General features: G+C 46.7%; 1 pseudogene across 1 annotated transcript; it reads right to left on the reverse strand.

Annotated features, from left to right (window-relative positions):
- Positions 1 to 23509: 23509 nt before the first annotated feature.
- On the reverse strand, positions 23510 to 24167 carry LOC306664184 (large ribosomal subunit protein uL22-like; annotated as a pseudogene). Its single transcript has one exon. The product of its transcript is annotated as a large ribosomal subunit protein uL22-like (transcript).
- Between the last annotated feature and the right edge of the window lie 1593 nt (positions 24168 to 25760).

A 25760-nucleotide genomic window follows, 5' to 3' on the forward strand; every position in this document is an offset into this window, starting at 1 on the left:
AATATCATGTATATACACAATGGAATATTACACAGCCACAAAGGAAAATGAAGTTATGGCATTTGCCAGTAAATGAATGGAACTGGAGACTATCAGGCTAAGTAAAATAAGCAAATCCCCCCCAAAAACAGAGGTCAAATTATTCTCTCTGATATGCAGATGCTAACACACAATAAGGCAGGGGAGGGGGAGAATAGAAGTTCATTGGATTAGACAAAGGGGAATGAAAGGAAGGGGGGATGGGAATAGTTCATAAGACAATACACAACCAGTGAAACTCCACAGCAGATACAACCACGAGAATGGGATCCTAAGTTATAGTACACATACAAATAATGTCAAAATACACTCTATTGTCATGTGTATCTAAAAAGATTTTTTTAAAGTGAATCCCCCCCCCCAAAAAAAAAATCCTGTCTGCATTGTAGAACTACAAGAAAACATGAAAGAAAATCTTGGTGACTTGAGTTGGGAAAATTTTCTTACTCATAACCCAAAAGAGTGACTATAAAGGAAAAAGTGATAAATTAGATTTTTTTCCACATTAAAAGCTTTTACTCCTCAAAATATATCAATAAGAAAATGAAAAAATACCTGTAATCCCAGCGGCTCAGGAGGTGGAGACAGGAGGATTGCAAGTTCGAGGCCAGCCTCAGCAACTGAGCCAGGTCCTAAGGGATTAGTGAGACCCTGACTCAAAATAAAAAGGGCTGGGCGTGAGGCTCAGTGGTAAAGCGCACCTGGGTTGAATCCACAAGACTGAAAAAGAAAAGAAAGAAAGTGAAAAGATAAGCCACAGGCCAGGAGAGACCATCTGTAAACCACGTATCTGAAATGACTTTAAGCTAGAAAAATAAGTTTAAATGGGTGAAAGATTTCAAAAGAGCATTTTGTACGCGGAGAATCATCAGAGAAATGGAAATGCAGTGAGACTCTCCACCCACTAGAATGACCAAGCTCCAAAACCCAGCGAAGTAGAGGGGCAGCACTCCAGGGGGCAGAACGCTGGTCCCTTGTCTAGCCTGGGCTGGGCAATCCTGCAGCCGCTGTGGAAAGTAGCTTGGCAGATTCCTAAAAGGCTGAGCAGACACTCTGCCACACAGCCCAGCTGCTGGCCCCAGCGCCCACCCCCGGAAATGCACACAAAGACTTTGGCACCAGTGCTCATGGCAGCCGCCTCGGTGAGGGCCCCAAACGGCCCCTTTTGGCTGGCTTTTTCACTGCGGCAAATGAAAGATCTGTCCAAACGAATCGAGGAGGAAACGTTTATTTGCAAGGTCAGGGTTTCAGAGATCTCGGTCCATAGACAGCAGGCTCCCCTCCTGGGCCTCGAGGTGAGGCGGGGCATCTGGAGGAAGAGGGCGGCCCAGGGAGGCAGCTCACATGGTGATCAGGAAGCAGAGAGCGTCCACCGCCAGATACAAATACGTACCCAAAGCCTCGCCCCAATGCCCACCTCCTCCAGCCACCCCCACCTGCCTCCTCAGCCCCAGCTCATCCCATCAGCGGTTAATTTGCTGGTTGGTCTAGGACCCTCACAAGCCAGCCACTCCTCTGAACCTTCCTGCACTGTCCCACCCGCGAGCTTCTGGGGACACCTCGCATCCAAGCCACAACGGCCCCTCAATAGGAAATTAGCAGAACGCGGCACCTTCACGCCTAGGAATGCTAGTCGGCCAGCAAAAGAAACCCCGGCTGACACAGGCGGCGCAGGCACAAGCCCCGCAGAGCGCCTGGCCGAGGCAGCCAGCCTGAATCGGCACCGACAGTGCGGCTTGCTCCACGTGGGGAGAAGGACGCAAGTTTAAGAAGACAGAAAGGCCGGTAGTCGCTGTGGCAGGAATGGGAGCAGGTGGGCAGGAGGCCGGTGGGCCGCGCTGGGGAGAAGCCAGCGCTGCGCTGCGCTGCTGCCTGCACGGCTTCAGTGGGAGGCGGCGGAGCCACGCGGGCAGGGTGAGGAGTGGACGGCAGCTCGGCGGCACCGAAGCGCACTGGACAACGTGGCTCCACAGAGCCCGGCAAGTCTTCAGGCTCCTGGGGCGGCTGCGCCCTAGACAGACTCACTCTCGTCGCCGCTAGATGCTGGTGTCCAAGGAAAGCAGACGCCCCTGTTCCCCTAGGCGAATTCACTGCATCCCAACTACGCTTCCAGGGGGCGCGCGCAGCGCTCGAGTGCGCCAGGGTGAAACGGAAGGTGGACTCTCCAGATCCTGTGACATCCAGAGGGACCTCGGCTACCTGTGAGTCTTATGTGCAAAATTCCCTCCTCGCTGGGTACCAGAATGTGCTCGCTTCCACCCCGAGATTCTGAAAAGAAGCTGTGAAACCAAGACATTTACATTTACATGTCCCTGACGTCCCCAGGACCAGCGGGACAGTGCCAGCACTGTCACAGCAGCCGCCGCTGGTCAGACAGCCCCAAGTACAGGGGTCTCTGTCCGGAAGCCAGCTGCTGCAGCACTCCTGTGACCCGTCAGGGGCGCAGCACTGCTTCGGGGACGCCTGGCTTTGCTGTAGAATGCGAGACCCGGGGAGGCCAGGTTCTCCCCGCGGCAGGTAAATGCTCCATATCCAGCCCTGGGCCCTCGTGCAGAAGAGAGACCTGCTCTGTAGACGCCTGCTGGACCCCGCTGGGCTCACTCCAAGCTGCTGGCCACTGTGGCTGAAGGTGGAGTGGGCAGGAAGTCCTCTGTGGCTCTGCAGCGCACCTCTAGCAGCACCTGTGCCCAGGACAGGTGGAGGAACAGGGGACACAAAGCCCACGGATTACACGGCTTAGTGGAGACTTGAAATGCCAGCAGTCTGTGCTGAGGCCACAGCTAGCCTCCAGCCTGCGCGCAGCCCTGTGCCCACTGCAGAGCAGGCACGCTGACAGGCCTGCCTTTCCAGGTGGCTGCACCGTTGGAGGACCCACCCACGGGCCAGTCCAGCCAGGCTCCCCACTGCTGAACCCCAGCTACCTGGCATTCTCCGGCCTCACTATCAACCTGACAACCGTAGGGGCTGCTTGCCCGCGCGTGCCTGTTGGTGCTCAGGGAGGGGCAGCGTGCAGCATGCCAGGTGCCACCCAGCTACTATCTGGGGAGGGGGACTCCTGCTCATGGCTCTCTCGATCGCGGGTAATTTACGTTTTGTGCTGTGAAAGTCCTCATGCTTGATCAGGCAAGATTCAGGTCTGTGATTATGAGGCACAAAACCTGGGTCAAACGGGCCCCCAGAGCCCCCTCAGTAACCACCTAGAAATAGCAATAATCCACGAGCTCTCCCCTCTGTGGGGCGCATCTGCCTTGAGCACCTCACTTCAAGCAGCCCCTCCATTCCCCTGAGCGAGACGTTCACTCCTCCTGCGGGAACACCCTGAGCTTTCCAAGACCAGGCCCTCTGACCCCGAGCTGTTCGTTTCCACCTTCACTGACGACCTCACGGACCCGGGCAAAGCTCCTGGCAGTTTGCAGTCCGCAGTCGATCTTGCCGCCATTCAGAAACTCTGACATTAAAGGGTTTCTCTCACTCACAGGTCAACTGGTCTGGCTGCTAGCAAGCCACCCTTTTTCCAAGGGTGGTATTATGACCCAGGACCTTGGGGGGAACCCTCTAGGGTGACCAGGAAGACCTCCTGGAGCCAAAGACTTGTGAGCAAAAAAGGACATAGTTGCAGCCAAGAGCCAGAAACAGGTTATGCTTTAAATGTGGCTGTCAGGACTCACAGGACCACGGAGAAGAATCAGCCTAGGTGACCATCAGGGGACAGTGGGTGGAGAAAATGTGGCACATTCGCACAGTGCGATACTTTCTCAGCTGTAGAAATGAATGAAACCCTGTCATTTGCAACAACACATATGTAACTAGGGAATATATGTTAAGTGTAATAAGTCAAATGCCTCAGATTCTCACATGTGGAAGCTAAAATAAGTTGCTCTCATATTCAGGAATTTTTTCAAATACACGACAGTAAGTTGCTGCTGGGCCTGGTAGTACACACCTGTTATCCCAGCAGCTCAGGAGGCTGAGGCAGGAGGATCACAAGTTTGAGGCCAGCCTCAGCAACTTAGCAAGCCCTAAGCCACTTGGTCTCAAAAGGGCTGGGGATGTGGCTCAGTAGTTAAGCAGCCCTGGGTTCAATTCCCAATAAAAAAAAAAAAAAAAAAAAAAAAAAAATTAAGTTTCATTTGCTAATTCCAAAAAAAAACTGAATTAATCATTATTTAATTAATTTAATGAATTAATCATTTGATTTTTTTAAATAAAGTTGATCTCATAGAAGTAGAGAGTGGAACCGTGGTTACTAAAGACTGGGAAGGGAGATGTAGAAAGGCGACTAATGGCTGAACCGAAGGCCACCCTCCGATGCTCTACAGCACAGCGGTAACGGGGGCTGAGAACAATTAACCGAGTACTTCGAAGTAACACTGGAATGTTCGCGGTGTGCGAGGTGGAGAAGCGACGGCCCTGATCTGGTGGGTGCGCGCGCTGTACCCGGTTGGAGCCATCCTCCTGGGCCCGTGGGTCTGTGCGCTCGGCGGGTGGCTGCAGGCGCTCTCCAGGAGGCCGAGGGTGGTGGGAGACTGGCCGTGAGAGAGGGCGGACTCGCGGGGACGAGACCCGGGCTGCGGGCTGGCAGGGAACCGGGTCACGCACTGCGCGGTCCGGCCAAGAAGCGGGGCGGGGCGGTGACGATTTGCCACCGGAAAGCCAAAGCCGTCTGCGAGCTGGATGGTGATGGTCGGCCTCCTCCGGCGCCACCTTAACGTGAGCCCTTCTGGAGAGGGACAGAAGGGCGCGGGGACAGGGCAACAGCAGCGCCGCCCCGCGCCTTGCCCGGGGTCTGGCACCTGAGGGGCGCGGCGCGCCTCCTGCCCCTGCTGCTGCGGGCCGTGGTGCAGGGCGGTGGTGACCTCTCCTGCCTCCTCTGAGACCGCGGGGCGCCTTTTCAGGGCCAGCAGACAGGGGTCTAGACCACCACCAGGAGCAGGGTGTTGTGGTCTGGATGCGAGCGGCCCGAGGCTCATGGGTGAGAGGAGGAGTGACTGGGTGGTGAGCGCCTCAACCCAACCAGCGAATTAATCCCTGGTGGCATTAACCGAGTGGAAGCTGAGCACTGGGTGTGCTGGAGGCGTGGGCATTGGGGCGTGGCTCGGGTCTGTTTTTGTAGCTGGCAGTGGAGTCTCTCGGCCTCCTGATCATCAGGTGAGCCGCTTCCCTCCGCCCTGACGTCCAGCCTCATGGGGAGCCCCAAGGAAGGGTGGCTCCTAAGGACCCAGGCCTCTGAAACCGTGAGCCCCCAAATAAACATCCCCTCCTTACAGTTGTTGTGGTCAGATCTTGTAGTCACAGCGGCCAAAAGGCCGACTGAAGCCAAGAGTCAGAGAGGGTTTACTTTGGTAAAAGAGGACTTCCACATCTGAAGAGAAACCAGAAAGTGTCCTTTAGGATGTAACTCCTGTCCTGTGAAAGCAGAGAACTTAAAATGTGTTGTGAGTGAGTCTCACTCTGTAGAGACAGGCATGAAGACTACAAAGCACATAATCGCTAAGCAGGCCTTCTCTCTGCGGACACTGGGCGAGTGTGTCATCCACCGGCGAGGCAGTTTCGTGGTCCCTGGGGCTGTTTTAGATCTGAGGCATGAACCAGTAGGACGGAGACCCATCTTTGCTCTATGAATTGAGCCCTTGCCTTTTCCTGGGCACATACCAAGCCACTCCCTGCCTGCACTGGCGGGGAGCTCCACTGCACATCTACAAGACCTAACTGTAGGTGACAGGATGTGGGTAACAGAGAGTAAGGTGGCCCGAGAAAGTGACATTGAGCTGAAGTGTTGAGGAATAGGTGATGATTAGCAGGGAAGGGAAGCGGGAGCAGCATGTTCAAAGGTCCTGAGGTAGCATTTGTATAATTCCCTGGAGGGATTAAATTGAGGTTGAAAGCCCAAAGCTCAGAAAGTAGAGGTACAGAAAGAGAAAGGGACTCTGACCTCCAGGAGCAGAGGAGAGAGGAAGGCCTAGAAGTCCAGGACAGCCAGGTAGAGGACAGTAGAGGAGTTGAAGGGAGGGAGGGGGTGTGTGGGTGGGAAGGATAGTGGAGTGAAAAGGGCTTGAAAGCTTGGGCTCTGAGCTGAGTGTGACCTGACCCTCAGGGGCAGCATCCACCCCCGAGCACCTCAAACACTGAGCTGCAACTCCCGCACCTGGACCCTGGGGTGTCGATGGAATGGACCTGACACACTTGCTGGGAAGATTCAGCCCTCCGCTGCATGCGAAGCACTGCAGAAGAGCCACTGTCACTAGACAAGGTCTTGGTTGTTTTCATTTCAGCCCTACTGTCCCCCTCCTAACGCTTTCTCCCCTTTAGGACAGTTTCCTAGCTTGGGTTCTCTGGGCACATCCCGTAACATGTCTGAGAGACTCTGCCCTGAGATGAGGAAACAGTGCCCCCTGGGGTCTGAAGAAGCAGACGCGCCATGCAGACCTTAGCTCTCTTTAACCGAGTGTCTGCTGGAAGGAACTGACTCTCCCAGGGCGGCGACATTGGACCTATTAATACTCTACATCCCCAACTCCACGGAGGGTCCCTGGAGAAATGGTGAGAGGCACCAGCCAAGAGTAGTTTTAGGCCTTGGCTTCTGCATCGCAGCTACGGCAGAGCACTCCCCTGGTGTCGTTTAGAAAATAAAGTCCCTCAGAGCGCCGTTCATGACACAGGCCCCTGGGTGGCCCCGGTGCCAGACTTCTCCCTGACCCAAAGCTCTAAGTCTAGAGTTTTCAGCAGATGATCTTCAGGGAATGAATCCCTGTGACTGGACCACGGATCTTATGGGCATCCTCCATCCGACACTGCGACCTTGTCATTCTAAGACAACATCTTCTCCAGTTACTCATGTCCTGTGCTTCTGTGACCCCAGAGAACAGTGGCCTCCATGTGAGTGGACTCTAGGCTCAAAGGCCTCTCCACTATCCTGTCTCTTAACAGTGTAAAGAATGCACCAAATCAATAGCATGATTTCTGTGTAATTTCTTCTGTTAATTTTTTTTGTAAAAAGATTTGCAAACATTTTTGTGATTTTTTTGTGTACTGTGGATTGAACCCAGAGGTGTTTAGCCACTGAGCTACTTCCTCAGTCCTTTCTGTTTTTTATTTTGAGACAGGGCCTCACTTAAGTTGCTCAGAGCCTCACTAAATTGCTGAGGCTGCTCTCAAACACGCAATCCTCCTGCCTCAGTCACCAGAGTCACTGGGACTACAGGCTTGCTCCACCGTACCTGGCTGATATGATTTTCTATGTCTATTTGTCTAAATGTGTTATATGCAGGAGGGTAGAAACAATATAAAAACAAGAGTGTTTCACATAGCTCAGCTAGGTGTGCTTCAACAGATGAATGGATAAAGAAAATGTGGTCTATACATACAATGGAATATTACTCAGCTTTAAAGAAGAATGAAATTATGGCTTTTGCTGGTAAATGGATGGAACTAGAGAATATCATGCTAAGTAAAATAAGCCAAACCCAAAAAACCAAAGGTCCAATGTTTTATCTGATATGTGAATGCTAATTCACAATAAGGGGAGTGGGGGTAGGGAAGAATAGAGTTACCTTGGATTAGGTAGAGGGGAGTGAAGGGAGAGGAAGGGTATGGGGTAGGAAGGATAGTAGAGGGAAACAGACATGATGACCTCATGTACATACACGACTGCATGACCCATGTGAGCCTACAACATGTACAAGGAGAAAAATAAGAAATTATACTCCCTTTATGTACAATTTATCAAAATGTGTAAATGCATTCTACTGTCATGCATAACTAATTAGAACAAATTTTAAAATTTTTTAAAAAGAATGTTAAGCCAATGTCTCACCACATGTCCCGTGTGGGCAAGGGAAAGGGCTCCTATGGGAGGGATGGCTGTAAATTAATCTCTAAGAAATTTATTTAAGAGAAAAAACCACAGGAGACAGTTATCTTTTGAATCGGGGAATGATGGGCTGAGCCACGCTGAAGGGTCTGGCGCTAACCACCTGAGGGACCGCACTTGGTTTATTTATAGCTACAGATCAAAGGGGGCGGAGGAGCTTCTTCCTGAGAAGCAGGATGGGCTGCAGTTAAGCAAGCCATTTTGCCCTAGTGGGTCATCCCAGCAGGGCCTGCCAATTCCAGCAGTGAGCCACTGCCCGGAAGCCACATGTTCCAGGCGACCTGGGGCAATCTCTCGTGACTGTCAGCCCTGAGAGCCATACTTCCATGCTGACAGCTCCACCAAGTGCTGACCATGGATGGCGCCCCGCACCTGACTTTTCTCAAATCATGGTGTCTATGTTTCCAGCATTCTTCTCTGTGCTTTTAAATCTTACAAAATGTAAAAATCATGATCTTCAGTAAGTAATAAATTTCTTCAAATGGTGACCTCACAGAAGTCTCGAAAGTCATCTCTTATCCCTCATAATTTCCTTGAGTTAAGTGAGCCTGGAGAGGCTCAAATTTAGAAATAAAATACAATCCTGCTTCCTGCCTGCAAAGTTCATGTCTAGTGATCATCTCGCAGGCTCAGGCACGGTTTGCTGGAGACCAAATGAAACTGTCACTAAGGGCAACCAGGACCCAAAACCATGCTGACGCTACCTGATTTCATCCCAGAAGTGTTTCTATCCCCTTCCCTTCCCGCCAGGGCCAGGGAGAGGCATCTCCCATCGCTCACCTGCAAAGAAGGCAGTTCCACACTCTTGCACCAGGTCACCCGGGGAGCAGCCACAAGGTCGTTTTGTCTTAAAGACACCCAAGTATAAGAGTGGGGAGACACCCCACGCTGCCACAGTCCTGCAGATCCATGTGACTCCCCGCAAGGGGCGTGCTGGATTCCAGCGGTTCCCGGGCGTCTCTGCAGCACCAGGAGGCGCTCCCTCGGCCTTGGCTCTGAGCGGAACGGAGGAGTCTGGTGCCTGCCACACCTGCACCACCATGACACCGGCTCCCTTGGCCAAGACGAAGGGGAGGACTCTTGGAGGGGAGGTGGCCACAAGGAGAAGGTGGGAACGGCTGCTTGGACCCTGCGTGGTGGACATGGCTGGGCGGGCAGCTCTGTCCCTGCCCGAGACCTGTCTGCAGGGAGAGCTGTGGGACGCTGACCTCCGTGGCCGCGGCTGGACCCTGGGGAGGTGCGCGCATGCTGGGCTCAGGAGGAGTTGATGAATGTCAGGCATAGCCTGCGTGGAAGGCCTGGTCCCAGCCCTGGGTCCTGGGAGCAGCAGAGCCTGTAGCTGGGCATCCGGGGCTGCCCTTGAGGGGACCTAGTCTCCTCCCGCTGGCTCATGGCTTGCTGGTCTCCACAAGGTGGGCAGTTTCCTCGCAACACACTCCCCGCAGGCCCCAAAGCAGCTGAGCCAGGTGACCATGAACTGAGACCTCTGAAACCATGAGGCGAAATAAACTGTCCTCCTTTCAAAGAGTGTGTTTCAGGTGTGTCTTCCCAGCAGTGGAAGGCTCTGGCCTGTTTCCTGGGGCTGACGACAGGGCCTCCATCTTCCTCCCTGCGCGGGGCTGACAGCCAGTCAGAAACATCTGCCATGGAAACGTGGTGACAGAGACGGAGAAGAAAAGGAGTGGGACGATGTCATCGGGGAAGCAGATGAGGAACAAGGCGAAGCTGAAGGACCCCAGAAAGGAGAAAGGACGAAGAATCAGGACAGGCAGAAAACAGAAAGTGCAACGGAGACAGAAAGGTACACAACAAGTCCAAAGAAGAGGAGCCCAGAGGGAAGGAAGGGGGACAGTAAGACGGGACTCAGATAATTGAAGAAAAATACAGATTTCTCAGAATTTTATTTTAAAAATGCAATAGTTCACGTTGGAAAGGCCCATAGGGTTGCCAAAGAAGAGTGATAAATCAAACCCATTTCAATGAAACTTCAAGATAGCAAAGATTTTTAAAAACTAGAGCGGCCAGAGACAAAGACTATCATATCTTATAAAATGGAACAAGAACTGGGTCATCATCAGATTTTTCAATAGAAATGATGGATGGGAGAGAAAAAAAATGAAACAATGTTTTCAAAGTACTGAGCGGCCCAGATAGTTACATCTAGGTAAGCCATCATTAGATAGGAATATCACCAGGCTGACGAGGCCCTAGGGACCTGCCACCCAGAGGCCCACAGTAACAAAGTTCTAGATGAAGTACTTCAGAGACAGAAACAAATCCAAGAGGCATTTTAAGTGATAGAGATGACACATGAAATACATGCAGCTGAGTGTCTTGGTAACATCTGTTGTTATAGTTAGCAAGTCATTAGAAACAGAGAAAAAGATAAAATACACACAGAATAATGCAGAATTAATAGTATGGGTACTTTCCAATATGGTGGCCATTAGCCTCATGTGGCTATTTAAATGTAAATTTGAATTAGTTAAAATTGAGTAAATCTTGAAACCTGTTCCCGTCACACTAGCCACGTTTCACCCTTCCTAGCCTTTGTGGCTCCCGGCTATGGTACTGGACAGCTAGCAGGAGAACATTCCATCATCGCAGAAGGCTCCATCAGTCAGCCTGAAACAGAAGATCGATATCGCAGCAGTTTCCTCTGGTGGCTGAGACCAGTGAGTATGAGTTCTGTAGAAGTTCCAGTCTTATTATCAGAGAAAGAAAAATGCCAATTTAAAAAAAAAAAATAGAAAGGTGAGTCAAGCAAAAAGGACACCTTGGGATGGCAGAAGAGGGCCCCGAGTGTCCATGGCCAAGCTCACAGTAAAAGACACGGATGGAAGAAGAGTTGAAAAGCAAACTTCCCAAGAGACTTTGTACGAGCCACTCATCCAACACACCGGGATGTGAAAAAGGTTTGGCTGCATTGGTTCTGCTTGTGACATGGCCTTTTTTGTAGGTCAAGGAGGGGATAAGCATTGCCGACTTAATATGGTTGGTGTACAAACAAGATTGAAAACAGCAGAAATGGCTACCAACAGAAAGGAGACTAGGGCAGCCACATGGATACCTGGGAAAGGAGACATCGAGACCCATGGAGAGGGTCACAACACTAGTAGAGGAGCGCCCACTTATGGAAATGACATACAAGTGTAGTCAAATGTATGCATTCAAGAAAACACCTGCAAGATGCAGCGAAAAGTGTTGAAACTACAGAGAGAGGTTGACCAGTCTATCATCATATTGGAATGATATGGCAATGACTGATAGGTCCGTCCAACAAAAAAGTCAGCAAGAATATTTGAGCAATACTTTTGGCAAAATGTCCCCAAAGGTAAGATAGGGAATCCTGTATCCAAGAAGTTTAAATCACACATTTTTCTCAACTGCACATTTAAAACAATCGTGAATAATAACTAACAGAAACTTCAATATGTCTAGGAACTCCACTTAGCTCTTTGCTTAGCCAGGGTCCTGTACGCTCAAAACATAAAGCTCCAAGATCATCAAACACAAACTGCACCCAAGAGAAAACTTTCTTTACCAGGCCTGAGGATGGAGCATCGGTCACCAAGGGCCCTGTTGAAGCGAAGGTGGAGCCCCAGGTCACTGAGCTCCATCCAGGACCTGCATGTCCGTGTACTCGCACAGATCAACAGGTGACTTGCAGTCAGCCAGAACCACGTGCTGAATGGGACTTTTCTTGTTCTCCAAGGATTTTAGCTAAAGCCACATGACTTAGGGTGGGGTGTGAGTACAAGGTCACACTTGCTAGAAAGTCATGGTCCCGCCATGCTGCATGGTTTCTAGCCCTTCCCTCCTCTCCGGCATGTAAGAGGAGACTCAGAAATGCACAATGGGTTGTCCTAGCAGAGCAGCCAGTGGCCTAACATGGATGTGGCTCTCCCGGTCACATCATCCATGCCTAAAGGAAGTCAAGGCGTCTCCTGGGAAATCCCTGGGGGAGGGGGCAGGAAGATTGAATGGGCCCCCCTGGCTGGGATTGGAACCTGGACTGCAAAAATTCCCCAGTCCATCTCAGTGTGGCCCACTCAGTGAACAACTGTGAGGGCTCTGGGGGACCTGAATGTCCACCCCAAAGACAGACATCTCGGGTCTGAAAATTGAAGGAGGCCCCTGGATTTCCAGGTTCCTAAGGACAAAGCGCTCCCATGACCCATGATCCTGTTTCTTTGTAGTTCCGACCACTTCCCACTCCCTTTGCATGACTTGCCACAGCTCTGCACCCTCACTCTCTGGCCAGGAACCCCCCAGGAAGAGCACTCTGAGAGATGGGGGACGTTGAGAGCCTCCGATACGGATGCAGGACAGAAGAGGCTGGACACCTGAGGAATTTTCCAGAAGCAGGTTTTTTTAGCTTCTCTGGACCTCCAGTCTGGAAATTCTTTAAACTTTACACTCAGTGGGGTGGGTACATGTCAGGGGTGGGTACCGTATTTTTAGGCTAGACAGAGGTTGCACACCTTTGTCTGCAAGCCTGGCATTCACAAGAAAGAGGAAGCTTTAAACCACATGGAGTGTCTGTTGATGTCCTGTGTGAAAATCTTTCTGACAAGAAGAGAAGCTTACTTACGGGGGTGGGGGCGTGGAGAAGCTTATATGTCACAAACATGGTAGGGGTCTCTTTTGTGGGGACACCTGTGCCCTACAAGCCAGAACCTTACCCACTCGCTGCTGGGACGCACCTGAATTACCGGCACCTCACGTCACCAGAGAGCTGAGGTCCAGCAACACTGGCTGAGCCAGAGCCCCTTCCATGCAGCTGAGTCTTCTTTACCTGATACACTGGGCAGGCCGTGGATGTGGGGAAGTGTTGGTAAGATTAGAAGTTCAAGTGGCTGCACAGTTTCCCCCCGTAATAGAATTAATCGTAGTAACTAACGTCTTGTCTTTTCTCGTTTCTTCAGTCCTCACTGATTAATGCATTTTTCCAGATCATTTTCATTAACTCCAAAAATAGTCCTTCACAGGACAACAAAAAAATAGTTAATAAATTCTTGCACATAAAAATGCCCTGCATCTTATAAATACTTCATAAATATTTGCCAATATGTTTCTCTAAAGGATTTCATTTATTTCTTTGTTTAAAAGGTCCTAACTGAGAATATTTCATGTCCTGAGACTGCAAGATAAGAACAATTTTTTTCTGTAATCACATTGCTGTGTACAACTTGATTTCCGTCACCGTTTAAATCCAATTCCTCAAGTCTCAGCAGAACAGCTGTCCTGCGGCTGGTGCTGAGTCAGGCAGACTCACGGCCACCTTCTGCCTGCTGTTGCCACTGTCCCTTCTGGCCTGGCTATATCTGGAGGAGGACCTGGGACTCCTCCTCAGGCAGGTGCCTGGGTTCATCTACTCGGCAAGCACGGGCCGAGCCAACCGAGGGTCCTGCAGAGGTGACCCAGGAAGCTCCTCCTCCGCTCGCCAGCCCAGGAGGCTGGTCCCGCTCCGAGGCACCAGAGTTGCCTTTGGTTGTCATTCCAGCCTGGGCTCCAAGCTCCAGGCCTTCCTTTCCTCCCTCCACAGTGGCGGTTCTTGCAGTTCATTCAGGAAACTTGAAACAGCTGCCTTTCAAGTGGTGCCTGCTTCCTCTTCAAACTCCTGTTCCTCGGGTCGTCACAGTTCACGGTTAAGATCTCTGTGCCTCCAGCAGCCCGGACACGCTTTACAAAGTCCCTGTTCCATCCCTCCAGCTGTGCTCTCTGCTGCCTCCCCAACATCTGGGCTCTCTGAAGAAGAGAAAGATTAGCCGCTGCTGTGCCCTGCTCTGCAGAGAAACACAATCCCTATCACCAAAAAGATGTCAGAACGGCACCCTGTTCTTAAAATGCAACAGACTCTGAAAACTTTGCATGTATTAACTCAATTAATCTAGTAAGAAAAAGAGCAGCCACAGCTAATGAGCATCAGTGTATTCCAAGTGCTGCGTACACGGTGTCAAATGTAACAACTTACTCAACCCTCTGGAAACTGGGGGAAGTTGATACCAGGATGGGAAACAATAACCTGCCTGCATATAGCCGGGGGAGCCCATGCAGGGCGGTGCAGGGATAAGTCCAAAGCCCACACTCACCACGAACCTCCTGCCCTCTTGAGCCTACTCTTGAGCAGATGGGACTTCCACCCACGTACAGAAACAACTACCGCAGTGCCTGCGGAGTCACGGGCTTCACACAGGAGGCTGGGAGAAGTCGCCCCGACCAGAAGATGGGGCTCGAGGATGCAGGGAGCTGCGCCCAGCCAGAGGTGCTGGACATTCAGGACCACTTCCGGAACAGCGGGTGGCGCGTGTGAGGGGGTGGAGGTGGCCCCGCAGCATGTGGGGCTGCCCACTTCCCGCCGGCCCCCTCGGGCATCCATTCTGGCTTCTTTTCCTTCCCTCTCGCAGGAATGGGCAAGCCTCTTATTTCCAAGACTGAAGCCACTGCACTGCACTTGGCTGTCTGCCACAGCCACCAAATACCACGTGTCCACGCCAACTGGCTCCCTCTTCACCCGAAGGAAACCACCCTGAGGTGCCGCTGGCTTTCTCTTCTCTGACCACCTGCTGGTGTGAGAGCCACAGCTCTGCCGGACTCAGCGGCAGCCAGAGGACAGTGTGCATGCTCGCTGGACGGCAGGGGTCACCCAAGAAGTTCTCAGGGGCTGGAGTCCGCAGGCCAGGGGCAGGCCAGCGCTTCTGAAGAGCAGCTGGAGAACATGTCCAAGCAACCCACGGCTGCTCAGCCTGGAGAGGGAAGAAGGTACGGGAGTGGGGCTCTGCTGGGATATGAGATTGGGCAGCCTGGGCCTAACCCTGGGCAGACATCCCCTGGCCTCTTAGTGCGCACACCAGGAGCCCCAGTCCCCGGAAACCCTCTCTCCTCCTCTATGCCGTGGGAAAGAAAACTCCAGAGTCAAGGGAGGAGCAGCAGAGCACTCTGCCCCAGCAGCTTCTCTCCCTGCACCATTACTTGGCAAGGACAAGAATCTAGGGGAGAAAAAAAACATACTTTTGTTTCAAGGGACATAAAAATAAATTCTGATGCAGTGCAACACTTCATGATTACTTAAAAACTCACATGAGCATTAAGGACAATACAAATGGGGATTTTTCCAGGAAACTGGCAGTTTATTTCTCAGTGTGGGTATTCATCACAGAGCTTTGTGTCTTGAAATAATTCACTAAGTATACATCTATATGAGTTTTTTCTGTATCTATTATTTATTTTACAATAAAAATATAAAAGAAGTTGAAGAAGTTAGCAAGATAAACTGTGTATCATGAATCACATGAAGAACTTATTTTTCCAAACTGTGAAGGGCGTCTGCTTTTGTGTTTAGAACTAGAAATTCAAACATATGTCCCACAATGTTTAAATCTAAGTGAAATGGCACTGTGTAATCTTCCTTCATAAATATGACTAATTACCTTTAAGTGACTCATTTATAGATTTAGCCAGAGGGAAGAAGTGCCCAGCCTGCAACTGCAAGAACGTCTGGAAGGCTGAGCGGACAGAATCCCAACATGCAACCACTGGGTTCCAACACCGTGACGGACTTCACTGCTGCAAAGCAGCCATTCGCTGTCTTTGATGTTCTCACTTGGGTTGCGATCCTTTTGTTAGTTTGTAATTATTAGGAGATGCAAGAGAAGGGAGGGGGAGAGAAGGGGCCTTGAAATGTACATGCCTAACGTGACTTGTGTGTGAGTGCTCTCTGAACTGTGTGCATGAGTGCGTGCATGTAATATGTCTGTGCAAGGGCTATCCGTGTACCCTGTGTGCATCTGCGTGTCGAGGGGGGGCCTGTGTGTGTGAGTTGTGAGGTATGGGTGTGGAGGCTGTATTTTGTGGCGTGCATGGTGTGTCTCTATGTTCTGCTGCAAATGCGTTCAGTAGGCCTTGTTCGGTGCAGGAAGACGGAGGTGTGTTGGGTATAGATATGTGTATGTGTGGTGCTGTGGCCTCTGCTGCATTTTCTGTTAGAGCATGTGTATCGTGTGTTGTAAACACATATTAAGGGGGGGTGGGTGTGACGTGTGGTGTGAAGGTTGACACCGCATTGGTGTGGTACCAATGACACCTCCACAGGTCGTCCTCAGACAAGACGTCTCGTAACCGCAGGTGCAGAAGGCTCACAGAGTGGCCATTCGGGGGTGAAGAGAACTGATCATGTCAAGAGGCAAACTCCACCTGTCAACTCAGAATGTGCAGATTGGCTTGTGTAGGAAACCTCATCCTGTACCGCCACCTGGCCCAGGGACCCGGCCCAGCACCCATGGTCTCTAACACTGGCGCTGCAGCTGAACATCTACCAACAGGTGGGGTCACCTCTGTCCGCTACCATGACTATTCCTGACCTGGAGGCCTCCATCCCTCGTCGGGCGGCTCCCTTCGTGGGATAAGACATTATCAAGCCTCGCAAGCACAAGGCACTGGGTTCAATCCCCAGCACCAAAAAAAAAAAAAAAAAAAAAAAAAAAAGACATTATCAAGTTCCTCTCAGGCATCAGGCTACTGAAGAGTAGGAGGTTTGAACAGAACAGTTTAGTTTTATTGTAGAATTTTTTATTAGTAGTATTATTATGATTATTCCTATTATACCTACTATTATTTTTCTCTATTTTCCTCTTACTTTCTGTTTCCTTGGAGATTCTATCTCTGTTTTCTCATGCTAACAACCAATTTCTTTTAATTACACTTTCACTATTCCTATGACATAGTACCTCTATAGACTCACTTCTTATCTCATTAACATTACATCCTACACCCCTCCCCATCCTTTTTGTCCACCATTAGAAATTGTGGTCCTTATTGAAAACCTGTTGGTTATGCTGTAGATAATAATCAAGCATCCTCTCTTTTTATTAAGACAATATGGTTAATATCTTAATAGGGACTATTTGGGTTAAGGATGCATACTCTTTGTATTGCATGCTGCTAATATTGATCTCCCACTTTAAGGGGAGGTTTTGGAAACCTGCAGGGTCACTATAAGTCTATAGGAGGGAAACTGCAATACCTCGGATCTGCACTGCTAGAGGGGAAGATACACGAACAACGTGAAAAAACAAGGGAAGAAAGTGTCCCAGACAAACCTAAGTGCTATATCAATAGAATCCAATGACAGCATGGCAGAAGAAATGTCAGAAAGGGAGTTCAGAGTGTACATAATTAAAATGATCTGAGAGCAAGGATCAGATAAGAGAGCAAACACACGCAATGAATGATCTCACCAATAAACAGTTAAAAGAGCAAATGCAAGAAGAAAAGATCATTTTAATATAGAGATAGAGATGCTAAAAAAAAAAAAACAGAAATCCTTGAAATGAAGGAAACAATAAACCAAATTAAAAACTCAATAGAAAGCATAACCAACAGATTAGATCACTTGGAAGACAGAACCTCAGACAATGAAGACAAAATATTTAATCCTGAGACCAAAGTTGACCAAACAGAAAAGATGGTAAGAAATCAGGATTGGGACCTCCAAGAACTATGGGATATCATGAAAAGACCACATTTAAGTATTATTGAGATTGAGGAAGGCACAGAGATATAAATCAAAGGAATGGATAATCTATTCAATGAAATAATATCAGAAATTTCCCAGATCTGAAGAATGAAGTGGAAAATCAAATACAAGGGGCTTACAGGACACCAAATGTACAAAATTACAACAAATCCACACCAGGGCACATAATAATGAAAATACCTAATATACAAAATAAAGATAAAATTTTAAAGGCTGTGAGAGAAAAGCATCAGATTACATACAGGGAGAAACCAATATGGATACCAGCAGATTTCTCAGCCCAGACCCTAAAAGCTAGAAGAGCCTGGAACAACATATTTCAAGCTCTGAAAGAAAATGGATGCCAACCAAGAATCTTATACCCAGCAAAACTTACCTTCAGATTTGACAATGAAATAAAATCCTTCCATGATAAACAAAAGCTAAAGAATTTACAAATAGAAAGCCTGCACTACAGAACATTCTCAGCAAAATATTCCATGAGGAAGAGATGAAAAACAACAATGTAAGTCAAGCAAAGGGAGGGACTACCCTAAAGGAAAAGCAAAGTAAAGGAGAAACCAAGTCAAGTCAAAAACCAAAAATAAGTCAAAATGACTGGGAATATAAGTCATATCTCAATAATAACCCTGAATGTTAATGGCATAAACTCATCAGTCAAAAGACATAGACTGGCAGATTGGATTAAAAAGAAAGACCAAACAATATTCTACCTTCAAGAGTCTCATCGCATAGAAAAAGAGACCCACAGAGTAAAGGTGAAAGAATGGGGAAAAACATACCATGCACACAGACTCAGTACAAAAGCAGACATATCTATCCTCATATCAGATAAAGCGTACTTCAAGCCAAAGTTAGTCAGAAGGGATAAAGAACATTTCATACTGCTTCAGGGAAGCATAAATCAGCAAGACATAACAATCATAAATACTTATACTCCAAACAATGGCTCATTCATATATGTCAAACAAATCCTTCTCAGTTCCAGGAATCAAATAGTCCACAATGCAATAAATACTAGGTGACTTTAACATACCTCCCTCACCACTGGACAGATCTTCCAAACAAAAATTGAACAAAGAAACCATAGATCTCAATAACACAATCAATAATTTAGACTTAATAGACATATATAGAATATTCCATCCATCAACGAGCAAATACACTTTATTCTCAGCAGCACATGGATCCTTCTCTAAAACAGACCATACGTTATGCCACAAAACTACTCTGAGCAAATACAAAAAAATAGAGATACTACCTTGTATTCTATTAGATCATAATGGAATGAAATTAGAAATCAATGATTAAATAAAAAAACTAAAACAACTCTAACACCTGGATACTAAATAATATGCTCCTGAATAATGCATGGATAACAGAAACATCAGGGGGGAGATTAAAAAATTATTAGAGGTAAAAAAGAGCAATGATATAACATATCAAAATCTCTGGGATGCTATGAAAGCAGTAATAAGAGGAAAATTCATTGCATGGAGCACATTCAATAAAACAAGAAAAAGTCAACAAATAAATGACCTAACATTACAGCTCAAAGCCCTAGAAAAAGAAGAACAGCTCAACACCAAAAATAGTAGAAGACAGGAAATAATTAAAATCAGAGCTGAAATCAATGAACTTGAAACAAAAAAAAACAATTCAAAAAATTGACAAAACAAAAAATTGGTTCTTTGAAAAAAATAAAATTGATAAACCTTTAGCCACACTAACAAAGAGAAGGAGAGAGAAAACTCAAATTACTAAAATTCATGGTGAGAAAGGAAATATCAGGACAGACACTATTGAAATACAAAACATAATTAGAAGTTATTTTGGAAATCTATACTCCAACAAAATAGAAAATCTCGAAGACATCAGCAGGCTTCTAGAAACTGAATCTGGAGGACATACCCAATTTAAACAGATCAATTTCAAGCAATGAAATAGAAGAAGTCATCAAAAGCCTACCAACCAAGAAAAGTCCAGGACCAGATGGATTCTCAGCTGAGTTCTACATGACCTTCAAAGAAGAACTTATACCAATACTCCTCAAAGTATTCCAGGAAATAGAAGAGGCGGGAACACTTCCAAACTCATTCTATGAAGCTAGTATCACCCTAATGCCAAAACCAGACAGACACATCGAGGAAAGAATATCCCTAATCAGACCAAATGAACATAGATGAGATGCAAAAATTCTTAACAAAATTTTAGCAAACTGCATTCAAAAACATATTAAAATGATAGTGCACCACGATCAAGTGGGTTTCATCCCAGGGATGCAAGGTGGGTTCAACATCCAGAAGTCAATAACTGTAATTCACCACATTGACAGACTTAAAGTTAAGACTCATCTGATCATTTCAATAGATGCAGAAAAAGCATTTAATAAAATACAGCACCCCTTCATGCGCAAAACATTGGAAAGAATAGGGATAGTAAAATGGTGAAGTGAGACAGACATCATTACCCTATGTACATGTATGATTACATGAATGGTATGAATCTATATCATGCACAACCACAGAAATGAAATGATGTATTCCATTTGTGTACAATGAATCAAAATGCAGGCTGTAAAAATAAATACTACTACTAATAATAAATAATAGGGATAGGAGGAATATAACTCAACATTGTACAGGCTATCTATGCTAAGCCCAAGACCAATATCATTCTGAATGGAGAAAAATTGAAAGCTTTCCCTGTAAAAACTGGAAGAAGACAGGGATATCCTCTTTCACCACTTCTATTTAACATTGTCCTTGAAACTCTAGCCAGAGAAATCAGACAGACCAAAGAAATTAAAGGGATACAAATAGGAAAATAAGAAGCCAAACTATCACTATTTACCAAAGACATGATTCTATATTTAGAGGATCCAAAAAATTCCACCAGAAAATTTCTGGAACTAATAAATGAATTCAGCAAAGTAGCAAGATATAAAATCAACAGTCACAAATCTCATGCATTTCTATTCATAAATGACGAATCCTCTGAAAGAGAAATTAGGAAACTACTCCATTCACAATAGCCTCAAAAAATAATAAAATACTTGAGAATCAATCTAACAAAAGAGGTGAAAGACCTCTACAATGAGAACTACAGAACACTAAGAAAAAAAATAAAATAAAACCATAGAAGATGGAAAGATCTCCCAAGTTCTTGGATAGGCAGAATTAATATTGTCAAAATGGCCATACTACCAAAGGTGCTATACAGATTCAATGCAATTCCAATTGAAATCCCAATGACGTACCTTATGGAAATAGAGAAAGTAATTATGAAATTCATTTGGAAAAATAAGAGACCCAGAATAGCTAAAGCAATCCTTGGCAGGAAGAGCAAAGTAGGCCGTATCACAATACCAGGCCTTAAACTATACTACAGAGTGACAGTAACAAAAACGGCATGGTATCGGCACCAAAATAGACAGGCAGACCAATGGTACAGAAAAGAGGACACAGAGACAAACCCACATAAATAGTTATCTCATTCTAGACAAAGGTGCCAAAAACATACCATGGAGAAAAGATAGCCTCTTCAACAAATGGTGCTGGAGAAACTGGAAATCCATATGCAGCAAAATGAAACCAGACCCCTATCTCTCACCCTGCACAAAACTCAACTCAAAATGGATCAAGGACCTAGGAATTAGACCAGAGACCCTGCAGATTATAGAAGAAACGTAGGCCCAAATCTTCATCATGTCACCTTAGGACCACACTTACTTAACATGACTGCCAAAGCACAAGAAATAAAAATAGGATTCAAAAATTGGGATAGATTCAAACTTAAAAGCTTTTTATCAGCAAAGGAAACAATCAACAATGTGAAGAGAGAACCTACAGAGTGGGAGAAAATGTTTGCCACACACACTTCAGATACAGCACTCATCTACTGACTCTCTAAAGAAGTCAAAAAACTTTACAACAGAATACAAATAACCCAATCAATAAATGGGCTAAGGAACTGAGCAGACACTTTGCAGAAGAAGATATACAATCAACCAACAAATATATGAAAAAATGTTCACTTCTCTAGAGAAATGCAAACCAAAACCACCCGAACATTTCATCTCCCCCCAATTAGAATGGCGATTATCAAGAACACAAGCAACAATAGGTGTTGGCGAGGATGTGGGGAAAAAGGTACACTCATACATTGCTGGTGTGGTTGCAAATTGGTGCAGCCATTCTGGAAAGCAGTGTGGAGATTCCTCAGAAAACTTGGAATGGACCCACCATTTGACCCAGCTATCCCACTACTTGGTTTATACCAAAGGACTTAAAATCAACATACTACAGCAATGCAGTCATATCCATGTTCATAGCAGCTCAGTTCACAATAGCTGAACTATGGAACCAACCTAGATGCCCTTCAACAAATGAATGGATAAAGAAACTGTGGTAAAAATACACAATGGCATATTACTCAGCCATTAAGAAGAATAAAATTATGGCTTTTCAGGTAAATGGATGGAGTTGGAGAATATCATGCTAAGTGAGATAAACCAATCCCAAAAAACCTAAGGCTGAATGTTTTCTCTGACAAGTGAATGCTGACACATAATGGGGTGAGGGGGTATGGGAAGAATGGAGGAACATTGGATTGTGTAGAAGGAAATGAGGGGAGGGGATGCGGGAAGGAAAGATGGTGGAATTATCCTATGTACATGTATGATTACACAAATGGTGTGAATTCACATCATGTACAACCAGAGAAATGAAAAGGTGTACCCCACTTTTGTACAATGACTCAAAATGCATTTGCTATTATGTATAACAATAGAACAAACAATAAATATGTATATATAATAATTACCACTTGCATTTGTACAGTCCTTGTAATTTAGAAATTACATTCACAATCTCCTTTTTTCAAATCTTTAAATCTTATTTGTTCTAATCAGTTGTAAATGACAGTGGGAAGCATTTATTCACTTTGCTAGATCACACATAAATGCAGTGTAACCCTCATGTTCCTGATGGTACATGGTGCGGGGTGACACGGTCACGCAGTCACACGTGTGCCTGAGGTGACAATGCCTGTCTCACTCCATATCCTTTGTAGAGCGGTGCTCTCCCCGTCTGGTGGATAAGAAGTGCCGGGGCCCAGTGCGAGGACCGGCCCTGCCCTATAGCCATGAGGATGTCACATGGAGCCCGCTGAGGGGTGCAGCGGGCACCAGCCCAGGGCACCAGTCCATCACACTCGGGCCACGAGGTCCTGTGAGGCACTTAGGAGCTCAGATCTGGACTGGGGAAGTCACTGGAGCTTGCACTTTGTAAATAAGACAGGCCCCCTGGAGGCGGCTCCGGTTTCTTCATGCTGCTCTCTTGTAGGGTGCAAAGCCTGCTTCTCCTCCGAGCTGCAGGAGTGTCCTGCCAGTCTTTGACTGATGGCTTCTGTGCCTCTCAGAGGAAACGCTTCACAGAAAGAAGAATCTGCTCAGAAGCGAGGTTCGTGTTCGCTGTATTCAGCCACGGCTCTGTGCAACGGGACCCAGGTGAGTCATAAGGGTGGTGAAGCGAATTGCTAGGCATCTGCCCAGAGGTTACCTGGGATAGCACTGACCGGGGTGAGCAGACGGCATCTGCCCTGAAAGAGTTTTAAAACATCTCCTAAGCGTTAGCCTTGAATTGCACTGATTGACAGATTTGGTACCTAGAATATGGTGTGTGGCAATGAGCCCATCACAAGATTGAACAAGAGCCAGAATCAAGTAGGATTTTCACTTCATGCTTAAAAAAAAAAAAGACTTGATAAAGTTGTTTTAAAAAGAAATGTAATTTATTCATATCTTAGTCTATCTTCTATTTTTATAAAAAAAAAAAAATACCAGAGACTGGTTTATGTATAAAGAAAAGAGATATGTTCGCCTCACAGTTTTGGAGCTGAAAGTCCAATATCCAGCAGCCCCAAGGGTTTGGGTCTGGGGAAGGCCTTCTGGACACATCACAACGTGGCAGGTGGCATCGAAAGGCAGGAGCATGTGCAGAGCAGCTCACATGATAAGACAGGAAGCAGAGGATTCTGGGACCAGGCTTGATTTTTTTTTTTTTAAGACAACCAACATTCTTTTATTTTATTTGCATTTATTTTATGCTGAATTTATTCCTGTGCCATAAGTTTTTGTTTCTTTAGTTTCTTCTGGGATATCTTTTTCTTCTGTGCAACCTCCTCTTCTGGTTTAGGAACAATCTGTTCGTTTTCAGGACGATCATCTCGATAAGGCAGCGGGAACTCATGTATGGGTTAATCCAACCATGAGCTCTGTAAGTACGGCGGCACATCTTGGGTGCTTTGTTCACCTGGATATGGTCAATGCCCAGAGAATCTACGTCTAAACCCTTAAATTCAGCATTACTCTCTGCATTTTTAAGCATATGCAGCAAAAATTCAGCACTCTTTTTGGGCCACTGTCCCTGCGTCCAGCCCCACTGTTTGGCCTGGGCACACCTACCAACTCCACCATTGTGACGCCGGAATGGCACACATTGCTTCTTTAAAGTGACATCCTTCAGGTACTTGGTAGCTTTTCAGATATGCATACCCTTGATGGCCTGCGCTGTTTCACGGGTGTTCTTAAAGTGAACACGAAGATTTGAACCTCTTGATTTGCATGACTTTGTGGGGTTTTCTGGCTCAAGAGAGTAGCGGACCATTTTCACAGATCTCCTGAGGCCGCTTACAGGAAGAGCCAGGCTTGATATTTTTATAACAACCTACCATTGTGGGAACTGACCAGGTTCCAAGAGAACCACATTAATCTGTGCTGAGGGTAGTTGTCCCTAACCACCTTTCATAAGGCCCCACCCCTCACAGGTTCCATCACCTCCCAACACCAGCACCCTGGGGACACAAACCTCTGGGGCACACGAAGTCCACATCCACACCACCACTCCGTAAATGCCTGGAGAAAGTGAGTTACAAGCTCTGAAGAGCTCTCCTACAGCACAGCAACTGTGCTAATGGCACCGTCCTGACACTCGGAATTGCTGAGTCACTGCTAGAGGTTCTCACCACACACACATCGGGTCAGTATGTGGACCAGCCCCATCTAATCACGTCACAGCGCAGACACATGTTGAGACATATTGGGTACCGCAAATGTGCGTGTGTTCTGTCAATTTAACAAAGCTGACAAAACAACTCAAATAAAATTAGGGAAAAAAAGAAATTGACTTGAGCAAAAATCCTCAATAAATGTTAAAAAAGAGTAGGTCACAGATATTGGGAACAGGACATGGTTTACTTACCACTAGCAACAGGGTAAAAACTTTCTGTGGCTGTCTGAATCAGGCGATGAGATGTAGCAATGCCACAGCTACACAGTCTGCTGCTAAGTGCCCTACTGCAACAGAAGAGTGTTACAGTGTCCCTTCTGAACGTCCCCACTGGAAGTCTGTCCTTTGACTGTAACCAGACTTTCAGAACTAACTTTCAGATGTCAGGAATTCTACAGGACGGAAGAACAAGTTAAGGAATGCAGTGAAGAAACCATCAGAAAATTTCAGAAGACAAAACATTCTGCAAGGAAACTGTCTCGATCTGTTTTTTAAAGTGTCACTTAAAAAAAAAAAAAAAAAAAAAACACTGTGGCAACTGCTGTATCTGAACAGAGACTAAGAACATGGCCAAACATAGTGCCTGAAGCTAATTGGATCCTGGTTGTAAATAAAACACCACCAAGAAAGTGTGAGAGGGAAGTCTGCACACAGCCTCAGGGCCATACAAGATTTCCACACATCCCTGCATTAAATACGTGACCAAACTTGGATTATACAATCTAAGCCTCTTCACTTTTCCCTGTGTGGCCACAATGTGAGAAATTATTAGAAAATAAATTAAATGTAAGGTTCTCAAAAATCATCAGTACATGCTCATGTTATTTTTTCAGAAGGCAAAATATGGCCTGAACAGAAACACAGCTGACAGAGCAGTTGTATTATTGGAAAAAAGAATCAGTTGGGAGTCTGAGGAGGGGACCCTGTCCTCGTGGGCTATGCATCCTTCATCCATGAAACTTCCTGCAGAGGAAGTTAGCTTCTGCTTCCAGTCCATTCTACACCCATTTGTGGCTCCACCCTCTTTATCTCCTGGCCCTTGAGGATTAGCAATGAGACTTGGAAATGCCAGAGTTACTTCTGCTCAGAACAAACTCCACAAGTCCATTTTTAGGGAATTCAACAGTGGCCAAGGATATTTTAAATATCAATCAGAAAAATGAGAAATTATACTCCATTTATGTGTGATCTATCAAATGCATTCTATTGTCATTATAACTAATTAGAACAAATTTAAAACAAC

The sequence above is a fragment of the Sciurus vulgaris genome (genome assembly GCF_902686455.1).
Source record: "Sciurus vulgaris genome assembly, chromosome: 6".
NCBI lineage: Eukaryota > Metazoa > Chordata > Mammalia > Rodentia > Sciuridae > Sciurus > Sciurus vulgaris.